Below are 20,257 nucleotides of genomic sequence, written 5' to 3' on the forward strand. Positions count from 1 at the left end.
CAGTACTTGAGGCGGCCCTGGGTGTATTAGATAACTCTGCCAAACTCTGCTGGAACAATTGACTTAACCTTTGGAAACGCATTGCATGTCTCCTTGAACACGACTCTACGAAAGGAGACCGAGGGAATCTCCCGTTTGTTCAGAGGAGAGTCCCTGTTATATGGAAAAGGTGAGGCAACTTCCCTCCCTGCAGAAAAAACCCATCTCAAACCAATAACAATAAGCTGATTTGCTGGATATAGTTTGGTCAGGGTGGTCTGTTTGCTTGTCTTAGAGGTTTCTGGGCGCTTTTCAGTTGGTCAACCACCTTGCTGACTATCAAAACCAGCTGAGCATTAAACTGGTCTGGCTGGGAAACCTGATCTTGAACCAGCTAAGACCAGCTTTGATGTGGTTTATTTAGCAGGTTGGGACATCTTTTTTCTTTAACATTCTCCCAATGGCCCATTGGTTTTCTTCATTGGTTAAACTCTTTGTCTTCATCCTTTAATGCAAACATTAAGTAATCCAGTGGTGGACTGATTGGGGAAAAATGGCTGATTTGAACCTCTCCTCAGTGCCGACAATTGCATCCAATGGATGAAATGCAAGAAATGCCTCCTAGCCCTCCAAAACCACAATGCGTTTACAGTCAGCCCCCATCCAAGAAGCAACTCCCCGTATGAACCATTACAGCAGAACCATGGCAACGCATGCACAACACGGGTCCGGGGTGGCTAAGAAATACCTCTAAAACTGGATGGTGACATCAAGTCAACGTGTGGGAAAGAGGAACATTCGGCGCAGCAGCTGGATGGGTGGATCATCAATTCGCGTAGCGTGAAAATGTCCCTGGGTGTAAAGTCGGAGTTGACTCACCAAACCCGGGAATAGAAGCCAGTATTTAATATCAACATTTCCCGCGCTGTTTATTTGTAAACCTCAGAGACATTTTGGCTCACGTTTACTTGACTGATGGCCATTATGTACATGTCTGAATTTCGAGCTCATGAATGCTGAGTTTGCACAGCTGAGACTACAATGAAGTCCTTGAGGAAAGGTTTGCTTTGGAAGGCCAGCAATCAAACCCTGGCTGCATCTTTTGTCAGGACACACTCGCTCTTGACACGAGCGAGGACAGATGTGCTTGCAGCGTATCCCGTGCTTTGATTAACCCCGACAGACGCGCTGCAGCGTTCCTCACGTATGTGCAGACAGATGTGTGATGGATAGAGTGGGAGTCTCTGGAAAGTTTGGGAAAGCCCTTTGGAATGGTGGCAACTTCAGGGAATAAAACGGCGCTGAAAGACGATTTTTTAATGCGCAGGTGAATGATGTCGGTTGTTTCGCATCTTCTCCGTCCTGGTTTCCTCAGCTCTAGTGCGTCGCTGAGACCGTAACCCATCCGTTAAGCTGATTTAACCATTGGCTTATAAGTGGAGCGAAGTTTTTTTCCACAAAAGTCTCTGAGATGGGCTGATTTATACAAAATGTATGTAAAGAAAGAAAAAACATGGTTGAAGCAAGGTTATAAATTAAGTTGTGAAAATATATCGCTGCTGTCATTTTGAAACCTCATATCTCCATATTTCATGATTTTTTTCACCAGAAATCATTATCACCCTTTATGTTTGTCACTGGGTTTTGCAAATATCTAACCAATGAAAAGTATTAAAAAGTTTAAAAACACAGTATTTAATTTTTAAAATTGAAAAAGTACAGTGCTTTTTTCCATTTCCTGAGAAACAGCGAATTTGGACATCCGAGGTTTCAGAAGGACAGCGACGATATGACGACACCAATCTTAAATTTCCATAAAATGTAGCCACTCAATCAGACATCCCAAACCACCTCCCTTCCCTGCGAATGCATAAAATGATTGACAATCGGAAAGCACATCAATGGTGTTTTGATCAACTAAACAAAAATCACATTTTTGTGCTGTTTACTGTACAGCGCCAAGCGCTGTCAGGACACCTAATTCAATTACATCTGTCAAGTAACAGGAATACAACTTCCATTCCATAAAAATAGCTTACTGTACCTTTAATTAAACCCACATTTTGCTGTAAACAACATTATTTGGAGTTGTGACTTGCGTTAAACCATTCCTACCACTAGGGAGCTCTGCATCTACATAGTTCAGTGTGTGTGTGTCATTTATGGGTGCTGTGTGCTATTTTTCACACAGGGCTCTCGACCCGCACATACAACAGCACACAGAGTTTCAGTTCATGCTCACCGAGTATAGAATTTCTTGTTTGCCTTGCGTGTGTACGTTTGTTTGATTGATTGTTTATGCGTGTGTGTGAGCAGGCACGTCTCCGGACGGCCTGTTTTAGGTGGGCTGTCACAACCTGCAGGTGTTTTTATTGTATGGAACCAATTACCTCCATGTACAGTTGCTTCGATTTTTTCGGAAGACAGAGAGTACGTCTGCGAGTCCAAAACTAAACTTGGTTCTTGTCATACTTTTCTTTATCTTAGATGTGTGTTTATTTGCTTTAATTGATCTTATATGAAAGGAAAATCACAGATGAGATCTCAGTCATTTCTCATAGACATTATGAGATCAACTAGAGCACAAATGGAAACTTCTGCTTAAAGTGATAGTTCACTCAAAAATGAAAAATCTGTCATCATTTACTCACCCTCTTATCATTTCAAACCTTTATGAGTTTCTTTCTTCTGTAGAACACAAAAGAAGATCTTTTGAAGAAAGCTGGTACACTGAACAGCACTGGCCTCCATTCACTTCTATTTTATGGACATTAAACCAATGCAAGTGAATGGGGGGCAGTTGACGACATTTTTCAAAATAACTTCTTTGTGTGCTGCGGAAGAAAGAACGTCGCACAGGTTTGAAATGAGAAGAGGGTGAGTAAATGATGACAGCATTTTTTTTTCTGCGTGAACTATCACTTTAATTCTCCTGCGTCTCGGATATTTCTCTTGAGAAAAAGAAAATCTCACAAACGTCTCCATTAGAGTTACAGAAGAGATCTCAATGTCACAAACTGAGCTCAGATTTATCAAGTCTTCAATCCAAATTCAATATTATTGAAGATCTCAATATGAACTCAAACATTTCTTATCAAATTTACCTAAATCCTGATTATTTTACCTTTACAATCTACATTCACTTTACACCTCCATACTTGTCATGTATTTGGACAATTACTTTTTGTGTTTAGTTGTCCTAAACTATTTTAATATTTTATTTCACATAGCAGTTTGTCATTACACACAGCTACGCACCAAGCCCTTTAGCAGATTTTTCGAAAAAACTCCACAGTCGCTTAGCAATTTGGCAAAGTCAGACAGACAGACTAATTTAAAGTCCATAGTCCTGTCTAGCCATGGTCAAATTTAGCCGCAAAAGGAAGAAAGAAACAAGTCGACATTCGAAGAAGTGTGCATTTTTTCATTGTGTGATATTAAGCAGAGTTACAGCGGCGGAGCGGAGGGCAGGAAGACAGAGACGGCAGCACGTGGCTGGACTATTTCTCTCGTTCCCGTCTCACGTGCCTGTGAAGAATCAAAGCTATGAGCCAGTTTATTTGCTGAATGGATCCAGCAAGCAAATGACATACAGACTTGCATCCTCGGGCCTTGGACTGACCTAAGTGTTGTGTGTGCAAGTCCTTTGATTGGAGGAGGGTGTTTTGCGTCTATTAAATGCAGTAATGTTTACGATGAGAGCATGCATATGTATATGTGTATGTATATGTATGTGTATGTATACGCATACTACCTCGGGCACACGTAGGCCTGTTTACGTGCAAACGTAAACCCTCTCGGCTCGCTGTTGACATGCTTTACCCCATTTGTCAAAGAGCTTTGGCGTGTCGGATGAGGTACCGCAATAACATCTCTGTCTTTCAAAGCTGCTGAAGGACGGTATTCTGTGAGTAATACAGCCCCAGACTATCACAAGCAATTTACTGAGAGGTGAGCAAATGATGGAATAGAAACGCATTCGTCAACGAGGAAAAACTTACACAATCCTGCCTGAGCCGAGAACCACCCTGTGGGATTTCTTGCGTCACTGCCATGCAATACAGTACCAGCGCTAGCAGAGACGGGGCCTGAACGCATTACTCAAAAAGAAGGATGTTTTGAATATCCTCCGGGACGTTTGCTGTCTGGTTAGACTTTTCGGAAAAGCCTGCGGGACCCCCTTAAAGAAACGTGAAAAAAAGATAAACATAGATCAAATGACTCCATTACATAACTGAAGTGAATGGAGATAGGCGGTGGAGATTTACTTGGTTTTTATTGTTGATAAACTGGTTTAGACACAGTCAAATATTAATTTTTGATTAATGGTTTTATACGCATATGCAAATGATATTATATAGGGTAAATATATAAACAATGAAAGTTAAAAGACATTCATAATCACTTGACTGTACATGAGTGAAATGCACTCTTTTAGAATTTGATAATGTAAATTGTTAAATCATTATTATATTCCATTATATTATATTATATTATTATAATTGTATAATGTATTTCTGTTATCATGCAATGTTATGTTTCTATTTTTTGGTTTAAGTAAATGTTAAACTAACCCTCTCATGATGATATGAGGTTGCAAAGGGGTTCCTTGGAATCACTAAGGTGTATTTCAGTGTCTTGCTGTGCGGTTGCTACGGTGTTCTGTGTGGTTGCTATGTTGTTACTCACTGGTCCAAGTCAAAAAAAGCTATTCTGGTCCCTTGTGAATGCAGATTGGATTATTAAGTTATCATTCGTGTCAGTGCAATGAGTTACAAAGTTGAATTCTTACGGTTAGAGATTTTTTAAAATGTCTACCCCTAAGTATGAGCAATTGCAATATAATAAATTTGTTAAATTTATTAAACAAAGCTATAAAGTATGAGCCGTGATTACTTTTCCAGATATTTTTCTGGAACCTCCAAACAGTCCAAACGCCAGGATTTCCAACTTTAGAATACTTGAAACACATCATTGCATTTAATTTGTCATGTTTTTTCTTTTCTTTGAGAGACATTTCACATTTAAGTATCTACCTCTTAGGAAATGGAGCTGAGGTGTGAAGCTGCCAAATTCAGCAACATAATGAAAGCTCCCATTGGCTGCGATTGCAACCGTCAGGTAGCGAGTGTATAAGGGCTTTGCTTTGGAAAACACACACAACCGCGCACACCCCTGGACAGAGTCTGGTCATCTCAATGCCAAAGCAGGTGAATGTGTTTGAAACCCATTAAACGTGATGCCTGGAATTTCCCTCCACAGGGGAAGATGTAAATTATGGGATGGGGAAGCCAGTAAGTGGATGGACCTTAAGTAGAGCCAATGGAGGAAGAAGAAATTGATGAAATGTATATACTGTATACTGCCAGGCACCTGAATGAGCAAAGACGACAAATTTCCCAGTGGAAAAATGGCCATTTACAGCAAAACAGGAATATTAACAGCATGTCAAAGACTTTTTGGTAATCCAGTCGTCTTATTATGAATGTTAATAGTGAGCGTTTACATGCATAACAAACAAAATTCTCATGATTGATAAATGATCAAATATAGTTAATAATAAATTGTTCAATTATTATAATAAAACGTGTTTATACTTCATCAAAACGCAGACAATGTAAGAAAAAAGTTTATATGCATAACAAACTAACTTCGTATTATAAATAATAATTAAAATTATTATATTATATTATATTATATTATACTACACTACACTGTACTATACTGTACTATATTACATAATTATAAATTATTATAATTATTAACAAATACGATTAATTATAAATTATTTATTATAATAAAATAGTTTTTATAATTTTACAATTAGAAAATTTGAGTTTACATGCATAACAAACTAAATTATTCATATTAATTATAAATTATTAAATGTTTCTAATAAAATGTTTAGTATGTTCATCAAAACACAGACAATGTAAAAAACAAGTTTACATGCATAACAAACTATATTATTATTACTAAATTATTAAATACTATTAATTATAAATTATTAAATTATTATAAACTAGGGCTGTCAAACGATCGCGATTAATCGCATCCAGAATAAAAGTTTGTGTTTACATAATATATGTCTGTGTACTAGGCATATTACCTTTGTGTTTATAAACACATACACATACATGCATATATTTAAGAAACATATAAAATATAAAAATTAATAAGCGTTTATATGTCATTTAGATTATTGGTAAATATAAATAATTCACCTAAAAATTTAAATATATATATATGTGTATGTTTTTGTATTTTTAAATACAATACTAATATGCACAATACACGGACACATATTATGTAAACACAAACTTTTATTCTGGAACGCGATTAATCGCGATTAATTGTTTGACAGCCCTATAAACATAAGTTTACTATAATTCATCAAAACCCAGACCATATAAAAACCGCTAAAAACATTATGAACTGTTATCACATAATAGAACATAATGAATAGCCCATAAATAAATATAAATATCCAGGCAGCTCGGTAAAATAGTAGGTTTTGTATTTTAAAAAAAGTAAACAGTACAATTCCGTAAAAATGTTATTTCATTTTTTACAGTGTACTATATAAAACTGGGGAATATCAATTTGGTGCTTTTTTCATCATTTATAATGTAAGTAGCTTTGTCTTGTATCTTTTTTGGTATCTGTTCTGAAAGTCAGTGCAAAGCCCATTTTACCAGTTCTTCTCTGCAGTGAAAACCCCCGGAACCTGATTGACTCCAGATTGACTCCAGTCTGTCAGTGGGGAAAGGTCTTTTGAGAATCACTCAGCAAAGCCAAGACAGCGCCTGGAAGCTTTACTACAAAAACCGAACTGAGACACAATTTCAAGGAAGACTAATATATCACAATCAATCAGAAATGTGATGAAGTGTTGCGTCTCCCTCTGTTTTTCTCTTTAAGTGGCTTTCATGATACTTTGATTATCTCCATCTCGCCCATTTCTCTCAGTGTGAGGTTTGCTCTGTGGCCCGGCCACGCTTAGGAGCTTTCGTGTGTCACTGTTTCACATTTCAGGCCCTTCCGCTCTTCGCCCCATTGCCCTCCAGATCTATGGTTCAAAGCGAAACACAACGTCAGCCTGAGCACTGTGACATTTCGATAAGAGAACAGCTAACAGAAACCACATTGAACCAGAGATTAGACAGTGAAACGGTTTTCAATTCAAAGGCTGGTGATATTTGAAGCAGCCTGCAATGATACCTTTGTACTATAGCCCTCCATCCAGATAAGGTAAGAGAACAGCCTCCTCCCTGAGCAAATGTTTATTTCCATAGTGATTACATTTCCATACACAGTCCGATGGAATGTTTGTTTCAAAGAAAGCCTCAGCTGGATTGTATCAAATGTGTGAAAAACCTGATCTTGTCAGTCAAACAGGGAACACGACTGCAATTGCGGTTTCTAGCACAACTCCCTGATTGATTTTTTCCCTTTTTTTATTTCATCACGCCTTTGTTTTGGTTTAGTTTCTAGCTAAGAGGCAGGACTCAGCATTCCTTTTCTATTGATGCAGAATACGACTGGAAAATTCTGTCCTGACTAATTTCTTTCGCTCAGACTTCCATGTTTGGCCATCGGCTCTTGGTCAATCCTTTATTTGTTAACAAACATAACTGAAAGTTCTTTATATTAATGAGCACGGAATCATAATGCGTTAAGTCTGTCTAAACAACAAGAGGTGCTGTGGTGTAAACAGTATGACTGGGTTAAGTGCGCTGATGGTGGCTGCCAAGGTTGTGTGCGCAAAAGAAAATGCTTCTGTGTGTATTAGCTGCAAGGCTCACCAAAAGTGTTCTGCGTTTCCAGTGATGTAAGTTTGTCGTGCACTTCGGATTCGTGTATAGGGCTGAATCAGAAATCACAAAACATGAAACATGAATGATTTTCATGATGTTTGGTTGAAGCATACTACTAAAATACAGTATTTTATTTATGCTTTGCTTTCCAGTGGCAGGGCTGCGCCAAATGTACAAGCTGTAAATTATGTTAAGTGACGTAAGGAATACACATTTACGCAAAACTCTTATAAACACATGCTGTAAACTACAGTCTCACAGAATCTCTGACGTCAATATTTTAATATTTTTTTTAAATGAACCACTGTCTGGACATCTGGGATTTCGTTAGAGATAAAGGTTAGGATTGTGTTTTTTTATTATTTTAAAGCAAATCATCAACATTCTTTTGTTGTTTGCCTATAGCATCTGATAGAGCCTATGGACCTGGAAACGGTATATGATCATCCATATATGGTGGTGCGTGACGTCAGGCTTACAGAGACATAAATAGAATATTTTAGATTGATCAAAGATCAGAATCCTTCTGAATCATGAAACTGATTTGTGTACAAATTTGTCAAACTAAAACGTACAGAGTTGTTCTCGGTTTCATTGTAAAACAACAAATCCAACTTGAAGTGAAAAAAAATATGTTATCAAAAATAGAAATTTGTGTATATCCAAGCAGCTGGACCAATTTTTAGAGGTGTTTTCAACATTGACAAATAAACAAATGCATAAATAAAGAAAATATATTATAAATAATAAAGAAAATATATAATAAATATAGGTAGGTAAATGTAAATGTATGAATAAAAAATGAATATAACAAATCAATCAGTAAAATGAATAATAAATAAATCAATAAGTGGAATCATTAAGGAACCAGAATTGTTGTCAATAAAAATAGACACCCAAGAGTTTTGCTTTCTTCATAACGTAAATGTTAAATTAGAAGTAACTTTATTGTTATTCCTTGTTTTTCTCTCCACTGGTCCTCTGTTTAGCCTGTGATGAACTTTGGCTCTATAAGGTCTCCACTGCAGCATCCAAAACATCCTACTTTAATTTATCTTTTCCTTGAATGACACACGTGAGCCCCAAATACGTGAACTTCAAACCGCTGTGGAAAGAGACAATTTCCAATTTCTTCTCTCGCACTCTCATTTTCCTACCCATCCCACCTCTTTCCACGTGAGAAGACGTGTTTATGAACTGTTGTGACACTCACAGCTTTCTTGAAGGACAGCCGTGAACCCTCTGCGAAAAAGCTCGACACCCCACTGTGCAGAAAGCAAAGCAACGGGAAGAAAACGTTGGACAAGCTCCGGACATCTGGGGCCGGGGGAGCAGATCTGTTGTCTCCTGTTGCTTGTTTTCCTCAATAGATGAGCCAAAGCGCTATTAGCCTCTAATTTAGTCGGAGCCCATGAAGCGTTCAAGTATTCACTACCTACTGGCCAAACTGCGCTGACTTTTTAATGGTTCACATTTTGAGGAAATGCCTTGTAAGGTTACGATCACAGAGAGTGACTTTGTGCAGATAACATTTCCACTGGACAGGCGCCTGTGGAAAAGACAGTATGCCGTGGCGGCGGGGGCCTGAAAAAGCAATGTTCGCTTGACATGCGGCGAGGGCCACGTGTTTGTTCTATGTTTCTTGGCCATCAGCCTCTCGTGAATTGGACGATAGACGAATGTCCAACGTCCGTCCAAACATTTTAACAAGATCTAAAGCATGCCATCGCCCTGGTAGCTTTATGAGGGCTATTTATCCATATCTGCCACATTCGCACCGATATATTGTTGCCGTTGTAAATGCCATAACCAAAATAACAGCTTTGTTCGGATGAGCGGTTCAGCAGATGTTAAGGAGATATACACTTTGTTTTGTTAAATTATGTTATATGTTGCCGTTATGAGGTCATGCGTTCGTCCTTACGTATGACAGTATCAACTGATTGATGCTCGAATTAAAACCAAATTATTCTCACAGTTCCACGTAACAAGATAGTCAGGTGCTTCCTGACTCTCAGACGTCTGTGAAATGAGAGGCCTAAGTACGGCGACCGGAGAGGTGTGTTTATGAACAGCTCTGGGTGGGCGACGTCTTAAGTAACGTCGTATCCGGGACTGTGAATCAATGTAAACCTCATGGTGGGATAAGGAATGAGATATTTTTCACCCAGCGAACCCTTTCGTACATCTGAGGTTGATGAGGGACGTGAAAACCCACGAGGAAGTCCAGAGGGATGGCAGGTAATATTTGTGGTATCCCAGCATGCTTTAGCTGTGAACTCACTCCGTACAGTACGTTGTTTGGCTTCAATGTTCCGTTACACCAAAAAGTGCCAGTACACACCAAAACAATAATAGTAACGCACAACATAAGTAAACCGCGACAGGTTTTTTTTAAATAACTAACAGACAAATCAAAAATACTTTCTGTGGTCGTACTGTCGAGTTTCATTTGTAATGAACTTTTTTATTAAAAGCCTCCACTTACACAACTGACCACTCTGGTCTACTGTACGTCTCAGAGATAGTATTTCACAAACATCTGTTCAGGAGACAAAACACCATGGCAAGTCAAAAAAGACCTCTCAAAATATTGTGAGGAACTGAAATACATCATTGTGTAACGGCTTTTGATCTGCTCTGCTTTGGTGCTGGGTTCTGGCCAATCTGGGTGGCCATAATGGCTCCTGCACTATAAAAGTGAAGTCAGAGTAGCCAGTTTTCTGGAGCTCTACCTGCTGACCATTACACCCACCAGAGTGGCAGCACATTGGCCCGTCGATGATGGAGGAGATGGTAAGGTAAAGACTGATGTATGTGGATTTCATCACTTTAGAGAGCTTGGATGCCTAGTCTATACTGACTGATGCCCTTATAAATCAAGTGTGATCTTATCTCCAGAGAGCCAAGTTTCTTGGCACCGATCTGCTGCTGGTGGTTTTTATGTTTTGGCTTTAAAGTAAACATAAAATCAAAATTTACCTGTTTTCTTCCCTAAAGGAATAGTTCATCCAAAAATTCTGGCTAATTGAAAAGTCTATCAATATATACAGTTATTTCTGTCATTTCGAACAAGTGTGAGTTCATTCCTTCTGTCAGATAAGAAAAACAAACTAAAAAATGTAGTGTTGCTCTTTATGATGTTAATGGTTGATTAACTAACGATTAACAAAGTTCGGGAGAAGCCAGACAATATAATTAAGACCGGCTGGTTCGCAATCAGCAATCATAGACTCTACCCTATCAGTTCAAACGAGCACATAAGTAGACAAGATTCTTACCTGAAGCCATCCCTAAAGGATTACACAAAGGATTACACATGTCTGATACTTCGGCATCAGTCGCCAGCGATAGCTCTATCGAGCAGGATACTCTGGCAAACTGGAGCGCCCCTCAGCATTCAACACAAGGCCGCCAGCCTCGCCAGGCTAAGAAATGCACATCGAAGCGCCGTCGCATTTCCTCACCGCTCCCAACCAGGCATCCTCCTCCCTCGCCAGCTTCGTCGTACGCTTCAGCTCTCCCAGTCATCCCAGCCATCGGGAAGTGGACCATCGCCGGCCTTCGAACGGCTTTGTCCAATCAGGACGTCACCATCAGCAAGCGCATGAACAAGGCCGAGCTGTACGGTCTCTACCTCTCGATCCAATCAGAGGCCCCGCCTACATTCTCCACTTTATAGCCTCCAGTAGCAGAGGACTCGTACCAGGCGCAAGGATTGCTCTGAGCCCAGTCAGGGCCCCAGACGAGCAGCTGCAGACACCCGCCGACTTCCAGCTCAGAGAAGCAGAGGAACCATCTCCTGCACACATGTACTTCAACCGCAAGTACAACTTGAGCTGGCTTCCAACAGCGGTTATAGGAAATTTCCACCAACCAGATGTCACTTTACCCCTCACTCAAGCCCCAGCCACAAGCCCTTGGCCAGCGGCACCACCCAACGCGAGCTGGGAAGCAGCTACCACCATGAGGCCGGCTCCGCTAACGGCTCCAGCGGACGCCTCTCCCACCTTCCCCTCCCTGCCACAGGCCCGCCCTCTGCATTCATTGGCATCCGCAGCTCCCATGACGATGCCGTTCAACGCGCTGGCTCTGGAACCTCCCCCAGTTTCCAACAACATCAGGTCACAGATATTAGCACAAATTCAGGCTGCTGGCGCCAGATGCAGACCCAACACCAACGCCCGTGCCTCCCTATTCGGATTTGACATTCAATTAAATCACCCTCTTAAAACTCTGATAGAGGCCTCCCTCAACTCAATCATCCAAGCCGTATCCAAAAGGACCCTACTTTCATACCTAACGGCATGGAGGAACTTCAAAACGTTTCACAACACATACAACATCCCCTTCCCAGATTTCTCTCTCGTCTCCATTACGTCATTTATTTCTTTCTTCAACACAATAAAAAATCTCCAAGCAAGTTCTATCAAAGGATATTTAAGTGGGATCAATTTTTTCACAAGTTAATTTACAATTCACCTTCCCAAGCCATAGCCAGTTCTCAAACATCCATGCTCATCAAGGGCATCCAGAGAGCCCAACCCACCCACCGAGACGCTAGACGACCAATCACCCTAGAAGTACTGACAAAATGCATTACCACTCTCCGCAGAGGCTACCACTCCAAGCATACCACGCACACACTCGATGCCATGTTCATCCTGGCTTTCTTCGGATTTCTCAGAGGATTGGAATTCACCATTTCGTCCAACTTCGATCCTTCAGTTCACCCTACCATTTCGGATTTGTCAGTGCTCGATTCAGAAACCATCTCTTTTTTAATTAAACGAAGCAAGACTGATCAAGGCAGAAGAGGTCATTTCATCTACATCTTCAAGCTCCAATCCCCAATCCAGCCATTCCAAACCTTATTGGCATACCTCCACTTCAGAACATCACAAGCTAAATCTCCATCCGACCCTCTCTTTGTAGATGACTCAAATCAACCTGCTACATGCTTCTGGTTCCAAAAACATCTTAAATCAGTTTTGCTCCAGGCAGGCATCCCAGCAGATCTATTCTCCAGCCATTTGTTCCGCATTGGCGCGGCAACCATGGCTGCCCAAAGGTCCTTTCACAGTCCCAAATCCAAGCACTCGGCCGTTGGTCTTTCGACGCTTTCAAAAGGTACATCCGGACAGACTGCACCCTCATCCAGGAAGCACACCGGACCCTCATCACCCGAATCGTCTAGCAGTTCTGCCGCAGCAGACGCCAACTCCCCAGAATCCAGCAACGCAGGGGCCCGTGCTCCCTCCCATGCTCCGCCGCATCCAACCGCCTTTCCTCCCCCCCAAGTAATTTCCCCCCAACCCGCTTCCTTTCCCCCATCCCCTTCCCCTGAAGCCAGCATTGCAACACGCGACCACCCCCGCAGGGGCCCGTGCTTCATCCCTCACTCTGCCGCTGCAGAACGTCTTGTCCTCCCCCCAAGTAAGCTCCCCTGCATGATCCCCTTCCCCAGAAGCCAGCATCGCAACATGCGACCGCCCCAGCAGGGGCCCGTGCTTCATCCCTCACTCTGCCACTGCAGAACGTCTGTCCTTCCCGCCGATAAAATCCCTTGCATGCCTCCCTTACCCCTGAAGTATTGTGCTTCTTTCCTCACTCTGTCGCAGCAGAATATCTTCCCCTCCCAAATTCCCTAGCATGCTTCCCTTATCCCATCCTTTTCCCCAGAAGCCTGCATCGCACCACGCGACAGCCCCCGCAGGGGCCCGTGCTTCATCCCTCACTCTGCCGCTGCAGAACGTCTTTCCTTCCCGCCAATAAAATCCCTTGCATGTTTCCCTTACCCCTTCCCCTGAAGTATTGTGCTTCTTCCCTCACTCTGCCATAGCAAACGTCTTCCCTCCCCCCCATTCCAGAAGCCAGTATCGCTGCAGCGACCGCCCCCTCAGGGGCCCGTGCTTCATACTTCTCTCTGCCGCAGCAGAACGTGTTCCACCCCCACCCAGGCTAGAAGCCGGAGTCACAGCAGTGACCACCCCTGTGCTTCCAACCCAAGTTCTGCCGCAGCAGACACCATGCATCATGAAGCCAGTATTGCCGCAGCGACCGTCCCCGCAGGGGCCCGTGCTTCCAACCCAAGTCCAGCCGTAATAGACACCATGCACTATGAAGCCAGTATCGCCGCAGAGAACGCCCCAACAGGGGCCCATTGCTTTAAACTTTTCTCTGCCACAGCAGAACGTGTTCCACCCCCCACCCATGCTAGAAGCCGGAGTCACCGCAGTGACCACCCCCGGGCTTCCAACCCATGCTCTGCCGCAGCAGACAGGCAAAAGTCACCCTGCCGAAGCTAGCCAACCTTCTAGTTCCATCGCTCCTCGGGATCAGGATCCCGATTCACGATCACAGAAGAACCCCCCTCGGAATCTACATCCAGCGGCCACGACAACATCTGCTCATCCAGGCCGACCCACAGGTCCATGGCGACCGCAAGCCACCATCCAGGAAGCCTTCTCAGTGTTTGAGGGGTATGCGCTACCTGGCTGCTGTCCAATTTATATTTTGCCTTGGGGGTGAGTTCTGGGTTCGGCCGTTTCCGAGCTCGGCGCACTCGCCCCTATTGGGGGGCGGGAGCGTACCGGGTTCGGATGGAACCGGCGAGCTCGGAACCCGCTCCCTGGACAGCACGCCAAACACGCATACTTACTACCCCTGCTATCTTCATTATCTGCTCAGGCGAACTCGTGAATTATATTTAATGAATGTGAATTAATTGATCACATCTTTCAGATAAAATGTATTGTGATCAGGGATTCGTGGGTGACTTTAACAAAGAGGGATCATAAGACTGATCTGTAGTACATCAGAGAACCTTTTACTGTGAGACCAGATCTTAAAGGTTCAGTGTATGAAACTTAGCGGCATCTAGTTGTGAAGTTGCGAATTGCGGCTCACCCCACCGCTCACCCTTCCCTTTTGAAGCGCTACGGTGGCTGACACAGAACTAAGATGTTGTCACATTTTTGCAGAAGGAGATAACGTATTTATGAGACATGCTCTGTAGAGCAATTTGTCCGTTTAGGGCTACTGTAGAAACAACATGGTGAATTCCATGTAAGAGGACCCGCGGTGTGTGTAGATAGAAATAGCTCATTCTAAGAAAATAAAAACATAACAAACACCTAGACATAGTTATGTATATTATATTGCATTTCTGTGAATAGATGCTCCAAAAAATACACATTGGACATTTAAGTAAGCCATTCTTCAGATAATAAAGATGAACAAATAAACCGTGAAAATATCATGAAAACGAAATAATAGACAAAAATAAACAAAAACTTGTTAATAGCAAATACCCAAAAGATTAGTGTAAAAGAAGATTGCTGTTCAGAATAAAAAAACCCAAACACGTCAACCTCTGCTGTCCTTCTCTCTGGTATCAATGGGATTTCTACAGTTTCTTAAAAAGAAAATCTGGCAATGAGACAAAACTCTCTTGCACTCCAGCAGGAAAATGAACATCTCATAAGTTAAGAAAACATCAGCTGTGTAAATACATACAGGACACTTTGTGGGATGGAGACACTGCTAAAACTTCATATGAAACGTTCTCAGGAGGAATGTTCTTCTATTTGATACCGCCATATTCCCACTCGATCAAGTTTTTATTGGCATTTGCAATTTATAATGTTGTGCTTTGTGGTTTCACATATTGTCAGAAGGTTGTAATATGGTTTTGTTTTTCTTTGCAAGAGGCTTACTGGTCTCACGTTAAGGAACAGCTGTCAATGGAGGAATTGTGGAACAACATGAAATAAAGGATGTTTTTGTGATGACCAATTATTTAAACAGAAGCATCTCATGTTCTAGAAAACTCAACAGCGTCACGTCAATATTATGATCACTTTAGCAACCCCACAGTAACGTTCTACCCTAATCAAGTTTTGCACACGCAAACACAATTGGAATGTCAAAATAAGGCTTCATTATTTATTTCTTCATGCTGAAACAAGACAGTAAATTCCAGATTTTTTCCTGGATTTTTAATACTGCTGTGTCAGGAAAACAGATGTCAGATTATGATTTGTGCAATCCTGTTGCTGAAGATATACGGTTTTGATGACATGAGTAAAAATGTTCCTGGGGCGTTGTTAACAGTTTTACAGGCTAAAGTAAATATGGACAGTTGATTTGTGATGTTTATGAACATAAACCCAGACAGAAATTTATAAAAGTGGGCTTGTAATATTGTCTTCAATGCGTGTAACAATTTTGGACCCTCAAAAAAGGTGTCATGACCAAAAAAGTTGGTTCTACAAACCATCATTTCATGTCTGATGGGCCCTTCGGGAAGGGGACACCATACAAAACATCACTCGAAAAAAGAGAAGATGATGTTCTTATTGCTCCTTTTGCCAAGTAAATTTTAAACGGACAGATTAAAAGATACAACTGCTTTTATCCCTCTAGAGTTTACACTCTTCGAAGGGAGTAGTGCACTTTGAAATGGAACGCAGGGTTTGACTACTTTCATGGTCACGTGAAATCCCCAGTCTTTTCACCGTCTGTCTCCTGTGCACTACATTTCCCAGCATCCTCCACAGTCAGTCACCTGCATCTTGTCAGCCATTTGCCCTCCTGCTAGTGATCTATCTCATCACCAGCAGCATAACATCACGCTGCACACTCTCCACCATTGTTTAGTCTTGTCTTTGTAAGGACTGTATGTAGTTATTGTGTCATCATGTTACTTGCTATCTCCAAGTCTTTGTTGAGCCTCTGACTACAGCTGTCATTCCCATGGGTACAGACTCAAACTTTGCGATGCGGTTTTTTTTTTAATTCTTAAATTCTTCTAAAGGCTGAGCTTCAGTTTAATACTCGAAGTGCAACTATGCGACATACATGGAAAAAATGAATGCATCTTTAATGACACCTTCAATGCTATAAGACAGACATCAATTTTCCAAGGTTGGACATCGCTTTGCCTGCCATTAGCTTGAAGTCTTATATTTGTTGTTCTCCAATTGGGCCGGTTGAAATCTGTATGATCTGCAGACCGAATTCATTTATCTTACATAATGTGAGACGTTACAAGGGGGAATAAAAGCTTGCGTTGATTCCAAAGATCACATACTGTATGAGATAAACACCTTTTGTAGCGTCATCCTAAACATTGGGCCTCCTCAAAGTTTGCCAATAGCTACATCCATGTCAAACAGACAGCCCCACTGTGGCTACCATTCTGTGTTACAGCAGAAGATTTAAGTAAAAAGACCCTGGATGGAGCAGGTGCTGAACTTGTCTGTTTTCGTAATGACAGTCTTTGGAAACTTTCTTGGATTGGCAGGTCTGTGGTGTGGATCAGCAGTAATAAGAGTGAAAAACAAGCACCTTCTCTACATCCTCCACATCCACAACCTGGAGCAAACTGGATTTGTGTTAGGAGTCTGTCAGCAGGGAACTACAACATCCTTCCTAGGTACCATAACTTAATCTTCTCTTTTGTCCAAACATCTTTTGTGACACGAACATTTTTTGTTTTTGTTAGAGAAACACGTCTATAAGGATTGCTGCCTCTACTGAAGGGTATGCTTCATTTATAACGAAACAATTATATTGCTGTTAGACGCGTTGCTGGTACAAATAAGTAATATAATCATTTTTATAGAAATTACAGCATGGCAGAAAAAGGACAATATTTGGAATTTGACTATTATAAAGTTTACTTTTAAAATGAATAATTTATAAAGCCATGGTTTCCAGCCATTTTTTGATCTTAAAATTAGGGTGTGTTTGAATAGGCCAGTCAATTTTCCAATTTCCAGATATTTCAAGCAGGTCAACTTTTTAACAAACAATTATGTTATTTGCCTCAATTATTTTTACTTTTTTGGTATCATTCACAAAACTGTTGGCAGAGAGAAGAACTTTACCACACATGTGTAACCGCCAGACTGAATCTACGGCACAGTTTTCTGACTTTCATTAAATTCCCCTGAAAACAATTTTTCCTCATTTTTTTTATAATTATGTTTATTTTCTCTTTTAAATAAAGTGTCTCTCTAAAGCCTGATGCTACACTTATGCTGCGTTCCACACAACTTGGATTTCGGATATTAAATTCTTAAATATCCAACCTCCGACATCAATGCGTTCTATACAATCATGAGTCACCGCATATATTAAAGAGCATCAAAACGATATTCATAATTTGAGTTTGTTGTGAAAACTTCCAGCACATACATTGTTTAATATCATTTCGTGCTGTGGAAATACTTTAAAGCGTTGTTATATTGTCACATACAGTAGCATTGCACTAGTCTCACTCGAAGCATGTTGGGGCGTCACGTCAAATGACTCGCTGACGTCGAGGTTGATCGATCTGCCCTGAGTTCAGATGTCGGATAACTGACTTTTTGCCATTCCAGACGTTTACGTCCGGGATTGAGGTCGGGAATACCCGAACGCAGCATTAAACTGTTTTCCTTACCCCGCCACATCACGTACCCACACTTCTCCAAAAACAGAAACAGGAAATAAAATGACTAGAAATAGCCATGATATTATAAAACTTTGTGAGTAACGCAACCAATAAATACGTGAAATCTCCTGATGAACAGTGCCCACTCATTGACGTGAACTTATGTAACATTCTGGGCACATTGTAAGGAAATCTATGATAGCTGAGCATATTCAAAGCCCTGAACTACATCTGCAAGTCAGCCTACAGGAGCTGATGGCCCGGAGAGAGGAAAAAACGCATAATAGTGGTGAACCATCATTTCCTCAAAAGCACTCCAAGATAGCACAAGAGTTTTTTATCTAATGGGTTGATTTATGAGAGCAGAGTGATTTGCTTCTGTTTTCAAGGAGAGCCTAGTTTTCCTAAAATTACATCATCATTTCTTCCCCCTCATGTTGTTCCAAGTCCACAGGACTTTTTTTGTGGAACACAAATAAATTATGAATGCTCAAGTTGTAATAATGAAAGTGTTCACAGCGAAAGCAAAATTGACCAAGCACCACATAAACATTTACAGTACACGTGCTACAGTATATTCCAAGCAAATGATATAGATGGTTTCATTGGATACACACGTCTGGCCCACGTCTGGCCCAGGTCTGTCTTGATCAGTCTGGCTAGTGGCTAATCATTTCTTTAATTTATATTTACTTTTATTTATATCAATATTTCATTGTAATAATTGTATTACATAAACAATTTGTTAAATTTTATTGTACATTAATTGTATTAAATAAACAATTTGTTGAATGGGTCATGTAACTGTCGCATTTAAGTTTAGCCAAGTAACGGTTCTTCCACTGGTAACCAAGAATAATACTGGCTAGACATACTTTTAATTTGCTAGCTAATGTAATTTACTTGTTATTTCTTGGGACTCTATTCTTTGCGGATGTGTACCGGAAGTTAAATTTAGACCACAAAAGCATGCATGTGCAGTAATGTTTGTTTGTTGATGCTTTGAAACCTTCTATACACTAGTGACCAAAAGTGACGTCCAGGAGGCATGTTTGTACAATATTTGCTTTTAGTGCCCCTTCAGTTTAGATTAAACCATCAAAATATGAGGTGTATGGTACAAAATGGACAAAACACTATAAATACCTTTTAGCTTCTAAATTATTTGTTAAAAAGGCAAAAAAACAGCATAGCAGGGATTTTTTTTCTAATATACAAAAAACCATAGAACAACAAAAAAAATAAAGCAAACATTGAGTTCAATTGTATCTGTTCTTAATATTGAATCATTCTTTCTTGTGGTTTTCTTGTGTTGTTTTCATCCTGGGCTGTGTTATAAACTTTGTGTATGCATGTGTTTTTTCCCAAGCCTTCCTAAATTCTTTCAAGTTTCAAGTTAAATTTCAAAGACACTAATACAACATGCACGCAAAATGCTTAATGCATCAAATAAAATATTTGAATGAACAAAAGACATCCATTCCAAATCACTTTTGGCCACTACTGTACGTCATTACACTAAAACAAGTTTTTACCGTAAAAACAGTATAGAAAAATCCAGAATTGAGAAACAAGTATGGGAGGAAAGATGTGTCTTTGTCAAGCAAAACTATCATATGGCAGAAGACTAAGAGTTCTTCCATTTTAAAGCTTAACATCATCTGTTTCTTTTCATGAAAGAATGACATTTTTAATAAAGAAACTCAAACAACATGACAGTAAGGGAAACAGCCTGAGTTTCAATTTTAGGTGAACTTTTCCCAACAACACACAGAATTTCCAGGCAAATAAATATTTTGGCACTTTACGCAACACAAAAATAAATCCACTGTTACACATTGCACACAGAATTTGTGTCATGCTTTCTGGATGCACTGCAAGTGAATACTATGATACCGTACTCCAAGCATTGATATACACGTGTCAACCTACAAGAGCTGAGCAGCTAGTCACATCTGTAGAGAGTCTTTTGAAACGAACAATAGCATTAAACCAGCCTTCTTAGGCTTTTCCTCAAAAG

At 40.7% G+C, this 20,257-nt stretch overlaps 1 pseudogene; it reads left to right on the forward strand.

Annotated features, from left to right (window-relative positions):
* Positions 1-11,231: 11,231 nt before the first annotated feature.
* Positions 11,232-12,993, forward strand: LOC130549238 (uncharacterized; annotated as a pseudogene).
* Positions 12,994-20,257: the final 7,264 nt, after the last annotated feature.

The sequence above is a fragment of the Triplophysa rosa genome, linkage group LG25 (assembly GCF_024868665.1).
Source record: "Triplophysa rosa linkage group LG25, Trosa_1v2, whole genome shotgun sequence".
Lineage (NCBI taxonomy): Eukaryota > Metazoa > Chordata > Actinopteri > Cypriniformes > Nemacheilidae > Triplophysa > Triplophysa rosa.